The sequence below is a fragment of the Pseudophryne corroboree genome, chromosome 6 (genome assembly GCF_028390025.1).
Source record: "Pseudophryne corroboree isolate aPseCor3 chromosome 6, aPseCor3.hap2, whole genome shotgun sequence".
NCBI classification, from domain to species: domain Eukaryota; kingdom Metazoa; phylum Chordata; class Amphibia; order Anura; family Myobatrachidae; genus Pseudophryne; species Pseudophryne corroboree.
Genome location: NC_086449.1, coordinates 758,482,252 through 758,492,309, shown reverse-complemented (window position 1 = coordinate 758,492,309; position 10,058 = coordinate 758,482,252).

The window sequence follows — 10,058 nt, the reverse complement described above, 5'->3', positions numbered from 1 at the left end:
CTGAGACAGATGCCAGACCACTTCTGGGGATGGGAGCATGCAGGGCTTAGGCGCGTGCGGTAATGCCAGTAATAGGCGGATTAGGTGGCGCACACAGGCCAGGATTAGCTTGTCTTAGGGCCCTTCGGCAGTGGACTGCGTGGGCTCTTTGGGGTCCTTGATGCCGTCGGGGTAAACCCGGTGTTGCCATCAATACGTTTATCTGGTTGCCTGGGCCTGGTTTCCACAGAGCACAGGTCGCAAATCGCCATGGACAGAGGGGTAGAGTCCCTACGTGGGCAATGCGGAACAGCATCTGCGGCCATGGCAGCGCAGGATGGTGAGTCCTCTTAGGATCTGGACTGGTCCAGGGAGAGTGTGGGTAGCCTCGGTAGTGGAGTGGACTCTGGTACCCGGTCCTCATCCTCGGGTGCAAGCAGGTGTACGGGTAAGGGCTCCACTCAGCGCAGTAGGAAGAAGCACATACGGCGGGTTATTTACTCTTCCCTGGCTTACTCGGGACCGGTTACGGGACGGTCGTTTGATTACTATATTCGCACTGACCAGTGATTATAGGAGCGTTGCTAGCAGCGATGAAGATTGGACGGGGGGCAGATACCTTTCGTTTTTATCAGAAGGGGGTTAGATGGATGTGTATATTTGCGGATTGTTGCTTGAATTTTCGGCCCTTGGAATATAGGAGGGTGACGCGCTACCGATCTCTGATTCATATTAGTTTCACTACGTATTGGGGATAAGCGGAGACAATACGATGAGGTTTTTTTATAGGGTAGCAACATGGGCGCGACATTTTCTTGTTACCCAGGTCGCCGGAGTCACGACTGAAGGTTACGGCTTTATAGTTGTGGGAAGCTGCCTGGCCCGTGGTGCTATAGCTTTAGGGCAGGCCCGTCATGTGCGGGGAGCGGTAACTGCTTTGCATGTCACATTGGCCAGTGTGCGTTGGAAGGGAAGTGTCGTGTCGGCACTCCGTCATTAGGTGTGGTGGGGAGCCACGCTATCTAAGGCTGCAGCAATCCAGCAGCAAAAGGGGGCTGCTACGCAGTCGTCTCGGCTGAACCGCGGTCCGCCGGGCTCCGTCGTGGGGTAAGGCTCCCTCTGCGATTAAATAGCTGGCGCTTTTCCCCGGGCGGCGTAGATATCTGCGTCGGGCCGACGCGGGGTTGCTGTGACCAGGTTTTACTGTTGGCTTCCCCTTACATATTGCTAGTCAATTCCGGTCTGTTTCATGTGGCACTTAAGCCCCGCGCATATTTCCCAGACTTTTCGAAGGCGGCGGTCTCTGCTGTGGTGCATTTCGGACATATGGTGGGGCCTGTCGGTTGGCTCCCAGTTCTGACTTCATGCTGTCACCGGTGGGGGTTATCCCGTGAAAGGTCGATGGGACCTTTGGGCTTATGCAGGATACTTCAGATCATTTTGGGGGCATCAGTGAATGATGCTATCCAGGGGGTACATTGTAGGGTGGTTTGCATGTCCTTTGACTCTGCATTGGAGAGGGTCAGATCGTTTGGCAGCGGGACGCTCATGTGCTGATTGGTTGTCGAGTCAGATTTCAACCTCCTTCCTTTGCACCCGTCGGCATTTCGTATTTTTGCCCATGGGTTGGTCAATTTCTTGCGCGTAGTTTGCATTTTTCAGCACATTCTTACACTGGGTTTACAAGAGGCCTCGGGGTAGCCGGGAATTATGCACTACCTGGAGGACTTTCTTTTAACCTCCCCCGAATTCGGATCGGTATGTTTCTGCTGAACTACTAGCTTGAATGGTTTGAGGTTTTTAGAGTGCCTATTGCGGGGAAAAGACAGAGGGTCCTATGTTTTCTTTGGTGTATTGGGGTATTCAAATTATGCACTACCTGTAGGATTTTTCTTTTACCCTGCCCCATTCGGATTGGTAGGATTTTGCTACACTGCTCGCTTGCATTGTTTGAGGTTTGTAGAGTGACAATTGCGGGTGAAAAGACAGAGGGTCCTATGGATTCTTTGGTGTATTGGGGTATCTAAATTGATACTCCGGCGGGTCTTTGCAGGCATACAGAAGATAATATGCGCCGTCTCCATTATGGGGTATTGTTAGTGCTAGTTACAGGCAAACGCGCTCTTCAGATGGCGCTATTTAGAGTGAGTTCGCTTGACTTCACCGGCAGGGTGTTTTTGTAGGGATTTAAAAGCGTCTGTAGGAATTAGAAGTCTGCGTCATTTTGAGATTATTTCATGGGATTCGTAGGAATTGCGCGTTTGGGAAGCCTTTCTTTTCCAATTTAACAGGGTATGTTTTGTAGCTAGAACCGGCTGTGCCCAGTATGGTCTTGGAGTTTTGACGGACGCAGCAGGGACCTTTTTTGCTTTGGCGCTTACTCCTCGAATAGGGGGTGTGCTGCGAGATAGCCGGGGGATTGGATTGTCCATAACTTAACAGGAAACTGGGGTTGCTCTGCATTTTCCTATAAGGTTGACATTGGAAGATGACTTTGGAAGTATGGGACCACTGCCTGTGCACCGAGGAGGTTAGATTTGCGTGTGATGACATGGGCGTGGTATTTGCCATGTAGAGACAGAGGTCCACTTCCTTGCCGGTATTTAGGGTTCTTGCCCAAATATTTGTGACAAGTTTGTGAACAACATCACGTTGCCGCTGGGACCTTTCGCTTTGGCGCTTATTCATCGGATAGGGGGTGCGCTGCGGGTTAGCCGGGGGATTGGATTGTCCATAGATTAACAGGAAACTGGGGTTGCTCTGCATTTTCCTATTAGGTTGGTGTTGGAAGATGGCATTGAAAGTATGGGACCACTGCCTGCGCACTACGGAGGTTAGATTGGAGCGTGACGACACAGGAGTTGTCTTTGCCATGATGAGACTGAGGACTACTCCTGATTGGCGCTTGTCAGATAACACCCACATAAAACATTATGATTGAGCCATGATTGGTAGGAAATAAAGCAGACCAGACCCAATACACGGAAGAAAGGAAAAGTTTCATTTTAGAAGCCATCAACTTCATCCTCATGAATAACTTCTTCTTCTTCAATGGAGAATACTTTCTTCAAAGCAAAGGCACCGCTATGGGCACTCGATTTGCCCCAAGTTACGCCAACCTGTTTATGGCTTATTGGGAATCCATCACCATCTACCCAGGCGTAACTTGGGGTGAACAACTTAACGATTGGGGTTGATATATTGATGATGTAATTTTCACTTGGACGGGAGAAAGAGAAGAACTAGAATCTTTTTGTACATCTCTGAACAACAATGACAACAATATATTATTTACCTTTTCAATCAGTCAAAACGAAATCAATTTCTTGGACCTTCAAATTTACATCAAAACTGGATCAGTTCACACTAGGACATATCACAAACCTACTGACACGCAGAACTACATAGCAATAAACAGTGAACATCATATCAATTGGTTGAAAGGGATCCCCAAGGGGCAGTTCATAAGAACAAGAAGAAACTGCAGTGAACTTCCCATGTGTGAATCCCAAACACAGAGTCTCAAAAAGTTGTTCTTGGAGAAGGGATATAAATCAGAAGATATCGAACAATCTGCACAACAAACGATGTCAATAGAAAGATCTACATTAATAGAGGACCAGATAAAGCCCCCGAATGCCCTCAAGGAGACACAGCTGGCATTCTTTTCCAATTTTGATTCAGACCACAAACTATTCGAACAAGTCATAAAAAAACATTGGCACATATTGCAAGGTGACCCTATCCTGAAGAAAATCATCCCATCTACACCAAAATTCGTTTACCGCAAGGCTCCGAATTTAAGAAACCATTTGGTGAGAAGTGCGCTACCCTTTAAAACATCAAATCCCATAAGAACATCTGGTTTCCACCGATGTGGGACATGTATTGGGTGTAGAAACATCAAATCTGAAAAATCCAAATTTACTGAAGTCAAAGTCAATGGCACCAAGATGAAAATTCGTGACTTCATTACCTGCAACACCACCAACGTAGTCTATATGATTACATGTAAATGTGGGAAAACATATGTCGGCAGGACGTCGAGATCATTAAAAACCAGAATAGGGGAACATTTGCGGAACATCAAAAAAGGTCTTACAACTCACCACTTGTCAGAACATTTTAGAATTGAACATCAATGTTCCATAAACTCCATTTCCAACTTTATAGGTCTGCGCCACATTAAAGCCACGTGGAAGAACCGCAATTTGGAGACAAATCTCGCGAAAGCCGAAATGAAAACCATATTTAATTTACAAACCCTCTTTCCCACTGGTCTAAACAGGGATTTTGAAATCAAATGGTTCCTCTAAAGATTAAAATTCCTTAATTCATTTTTAGCTCCCCTTTTGATAACTTTATTGTTTGCTCATTATCTCTATTTCTATCTTTTCTATGTACCGGTACTGAGGCCAATACCAAGATGAACATCTACAATAAGTTGGATTTGGAACTTTCAATTCAGCAACTACTATGGACACACTAATAAAAAAATAATAAGTCATTTCCGGTTCCGGCGGACACAAGATCACTTCCGGTCGGCTGGTGGAACACACAGGAGTGTCACTTCCGGTTCCGGTAATCGGCGGACAGAAAGTGCTTTACAGGAGGCCATTTCACTAATTGCACACCTTATATAAAGACACTAAGTTAGCACTGGAGACATACTACCTTGAAAAAGGGACTTTGATGTCCCGAAACGCGTTGGTGTCTGCCTACCAGTGCTCTGGACTTCCAAGGACGTTTTTTGGACTCAGTTTATACCACAGGGAAAATCTCGCCTTCCGGAGCCTTATGCAGGGTATCTTTCCCGGGTATACCTTGCATATAACACCTGCGGCTCCGGCCACCATCTTGGTAGGATTCTCTGTGTTATCTACTTCCATTTTATATGTGTTTTGATTTTAAGTGTTTGTTTAAATTAAAACAGAGATTGTTTTTACATAACACTAGACACATGCTTTATTTCCTACCAATCATGGCTCAATCATAATGTTTTATGTGGGTGTTATCTGACAAGCGCCAATCAGGAGTAGTCCTCTTTCTGTATTGCATATATCCATTTCTATTTTTGGGCTCAACAGGGGAGCCCTGTGACCACCCCTAGGCCAGCTAAAGTCTATACAGCGCAGTTTTTCTACCTCAACCCCATTTTGACAAATGATGAGACTGAGGTCTACTTCCTTGCCGGTATTTAGGGTTCTTGCCCAAATAGTTTTGACACGTTTGGTGAACAATATCACGTTGCGAGCCGAACATGTTCCGGATGTCCGTAACGGAATGGCTGATGCCTCCTTTCCCGTTTGAGGGGTTACGCTTTGGCCGGTTAGCTCCCTTGGCACCTTCTTGGGGGGACGAAGGTCCTGATTCTGTGCGTTAGGTACCTGACAACATATGCAACTTATTTGGCTTTTTAGGGAGCGCTGGAACTGTGTCCTGCGGGAAAGGGGCCATAAGGGTAAGACCTTTCCTGAATACATTTTTGTCTTCGTTTAGCGATTTTATGTCAACGGATCTTTGCGTACGTATGTCGGACGGGTGCGTGCGGGCATAACACACTTTTGCGTCTTCACAGGGAGAGGGACTTTACTACGTCCTTTTACTGGCGCTGTTTTCTTGTTAAGGCGGGTTTTGGGGTCGCTGGGGAGGATCGGCTCCTCGGACTTCGAAGTTCGCCTTTTCAGGATGGTTTTGTGTTGGCTTATCGTGGTGCGTTCAGGGTGGGGGAGCTGGTGGCGCACTCCCATGCTGCAGCTTCGCCCATGCTGACGAGCCAGGGCATCGTACACCTCGACGGTTTATGGTGCAAGATTCAGCGTCTCAAGACCGACGTAGTGGGCAGGGGGCGGTGGGTCCGTGTGGGTTGGGCTATTATACGCCGCATTTGCACGGTGGTGGCGGCCAGGGCTCATTCGGGCTTTCTGCCTAAATTCGCCTGACGGGGGGCTTGTTCATAGTGACGGTTCCCCACTTACTAGGTACCATTTACTGTCGGTTGTTGGAGCGCTGTTTATTGGACCTGGGTCTATCACCGGTCGATTATGGGACTCACTCTTTCCGCATCGGCGCTGTTTCTGCCGCCGCTGTGGCGGGTTGGTCCGAAGTCGAGATCCGGGCACTGGGTAGGGGGTGGTTTGGTGCAGTTAGATGCTATATCAGGCCTTCCCATGGCAGTGCGCCCCTTTGAGGATTAGCCGCTCGTCGCAATCGCCTTTGCGATTGTGGGGGCCTTGAGGAATTTTTGTTTTACTGTCGGTTTTAATTGCGACTTTTGCCGGCTGACGGATATTTTGTTTTTGCCTCAAGTCAAATTGGGCGACCCAACTCCCCCTCCCACCCCATCATCCTGTCACGGTTAGGTTTTTTCACCCTCATGTTAGGTAAGAGTTTCCACTTATTCATGCCTTTATACACAATTCTTTTACAGGACAGCGGCTAGATCTGCTAATTGTTTGGTTGATTGGCCATTCTTAGTTTTACTGGCTATCCATTTCATCTGTGGCCAGTGATGTTTAGAGGTTCCCGGAGCTGCAGCCCATGCACTGGCTGGGGGCGCAGGGGCCTCTGGTGGGACAGTTTCTGCGAATGGTTGCTGTCGGCTGTGGTTAGTTTGGGTTATACATTTTTTCCTGATTGTGCATTGTGGGGGCAACGATTTAGGGCGTAGGTCTGGCCTAGCATGCGCTGTGAAATTCGGCGCCATCCTTTGCAGTTGATGGCTGATTGGCCTGCTTGTACTGTCATCTATTTGGACATCGTGCCCCGGAGGGTTTGACGAGGAGCTTTTAGCCCGGGTGCGATTGAGCTGTACTGGTCAGATTGGGTTCACCTGTCAGCTGCAGGTCTGCCCATATTTTGAAGACATCATCTGAGTCTCGAGGTCCTGTTTGTTTGTTGAGTTTAGGGTTTTTGGTGGCGGTGGCAGGTTTGGAGGAACCTGGCAGTTGGCCGATTCAGAACGGTTATTTAATTTTGATTTATTAGGTTTAATTTGCTTAAGTTTTGGAATTGAGTTTTGGTTAATTTTATAATTTTACTATGCGCATCACCGTACCAGGTGAGCCCATATGCTATTAGTTGGGGAGCAGCATACGTGGATCTTGAGGCTGGTGGCCCAATTTCTTATTCCGTAGGGGCAGAATTTAGCTCTGTCCTTACGAGTTGTGTTGTGGCAGGGGTAGTGGCAGCAGGTCGACCCCTGGCCATGGAGGAAAAGGCAGATGGCCCATAGTTGCATTGGATTCGCGATGGTCAGGGATGGTGGCAGAAGGCCGATCCCTGAAGATCTGGGCAGAAGGCCCTCAGGGATGGTGGCAGAAGGCCGATCCCGGAACATCTGGGCAGAAGGCCCTCCAACATTTAGGATATTATTTCAATGGTAATTTAGATATATTTTATTTTCATGTGCTGTCTGCTTTATGCTATGTGTGATAAATATTTTAACCGTTCTTCTTCCCGCCACCTTAGTTAGAGAGGGAGTTTTTCATCCAAGTTTAGATTTAATAGGCCTTCCTCTCAGTCAATAAAAGCCGACCCCTTTCACGCCACATTTGGTTGTCAGTGTCTTTATTTATTAGATAAGTGGGCTTGAATGATGTGCGGATGCATCTGGACGTGTGAAGTTTAAGACTGTGTAGGGCATCCTGTGTGCCAGAACAGCATAAACTCACCGGACTGGGCATTTTAGCATGTCAGCCAAAGCATCACTGTGGCTTGTCAGGGGTTAAGGCTTTTGGGGGTGGAACATTGTGAATGTGCTGTTTGGATTTGATTGGTGGTGATAGAGTCAGGGGTGGTGCTGCTAGGGATGTAGGAATTCAGCCTAGACGTTTCTGCCTCTTTCCAGTTTTATCGTTGCCCACCCTCCCGCCCTGTGGGAGGCATGTTTTACTGTTTTAATACGATTTGTTTGTGTCGGCTATTTGGTGGCCGGTTCAGAACGGTTATTTAATTTTGATTTATTAGGTTTAATTTGCTTAAGTTTTGGAATTGAGTTTTGGTTAATTTTATAATTTTACTATGGGCATCACCGTACCAGGTGAGCCCATATGCTATTAGTTGGGGAGCAGCATACGTGGATCTTGGGGCTGGTGGCCCAATTTCTTATTCCGTAGGGGCGGAATTTAGCTCTGTCCTTACGAGTTGTGTTGTGGCAGGGGTAGTGGCAGGAGGTCGACCCTTGGCCATGCAGGAAAAGGCAGATGGCCCATAGTTGCATTGGATTCGGGATGGTCAGGGATGGTGGCAGAAGGCCGATCCCTGAACATCTGGGCAGAAGGCCCTCAGGGATGGTGGCAGAAGGCCGATCCCGGAACATCTGGGCAGAAGGCCCTCCAACATTTAGGATATTATTTCAATGGTAATTTTGAGATATTTTATTTTCATGTGCTGTCTGCTTTATGCTATGTGTGATAAATATTTTAACCGTTCTTCTTCCCGCCACCTTAGTTAGAGAGGGAGTTTTTCATCCAAGTTTAGATTTAATAGGCCTTCCTCTCAGTCAATAAAAGCCGACCCCTTTCACGCCACATTTGGTTGTCAGTGTCTTTATTTATTTAGATAAGTGGGCTTGAATGATGTGCGGATGCATCTGGACGTGTGAAGATTAACAAATCAACAAGCAATTGGAATCTAAATAATAGCAACAGAGAGGAGGGGACCCGTGTGCAGACTCCCTGTGTGGGCCCCCTCCTCTCCTGTAGCCGTCGCGGCGCTGCTAGCGCTCTGAGCGCTGTAGACTCTGGCACAGTGCCAGAGTCTACAGCGCGTGCGCAGTACTCAAAAAAATGGCCGTCACGCCATTTTTTTTTTGAGTCCTGCGCATGCGCAGTAGACTCTGGCACTGTGCCAGAGTGTCCAGTGGTCAATGCACTAGCAGCGGCGCAACGGCTACGGGAGAGGAGGGGGCACACACACAATCAACGATGGTCTCCGGAAAGGTAAGTATGGGAGAAATGGGTGCAGTGTGCGTGGTGTGGGCCCCCCCGGGACTCAAGGGCCCGTGTGCACCGCACACACTGCACCCATTATAGAAACGCCAATCTGTCCGGCCATCCCCCCTGTCTGTCCCCAGGTGGAAAATTTTGAAGCTACTGTATGTCCTATTTATTATTGCTCTGGATGGGGTCTGTTATTTCAATCAGCACAGTGTCAATCAATGCAGGGTGATGCAGTTTATGCAGGAGGAACCCGAAATGAGCTTCTGATAGGCTTGGGCCACAGACAAATGGCCCAATGGTAGAGTATTGCATTCAGGCAGAGGTTTAAGTAGTCCATTATTTATCAGGTCAATAACCGCTTAGTTTTATGGAAGAAGCACAGAGAATGAGTCTGAGAAGTGTCCACTGAAAACACTCAAGGATAGAATGCTCCTCAGTGGAGCTTGCCCAGAAAACAGGAAAATTCTGATCTGCGAGGTAAGTGGACGCAAGCTGGGAGTATTCAGTTAGGGACGTTTTTTCGCCTAGGTTGAAAAACTGCACTTTTAGCTATTTTTTAGGGCGAATGGGGATTATTCAACAGCAGGGCCGTTTTTTTGCTCGGGCGAAAAATTTGTCAGGAGTGAAAAACGTGTGGATCTGCAAATCCACATGTTTTCGCACCTGCACTGGCAAGAACGCGGGCCTTTTTTGACAATTTTTAGGCATTTTTCGCCAAATAAAAAGAAGTGAAAAGGCATTGGTGAAAATGCCTTAAAATCGGGCGAAAACGTCCCGCAATTGAATACGCAGGGGGGTGAATTTGATAGTTCCGAATTGTCAGAGCTAATTGAATACCTCCCTTAGAGTTATATCATTGTGAAACAAGTCCTCTCACTGGACACAGCAGTTGACTGAAACTCTATTCACACTGATAGAGAAACAGAAGTGTGCATTTTGGCCCCTGTCCGCAGTGAATGTTGGATCCATGCCCACTTATTCCTACCTCATTGAGTACTAAATCATTGTGACACCACTGCTTGATGACATGACTGCACAGTGGTCCTATGATATTCTATTATGTGTAATCCCCCATATTCTATACTGTGTGCATACAATGGGGGCTACAGTAATTCAGGTTGGATCGCGGAGACGGAG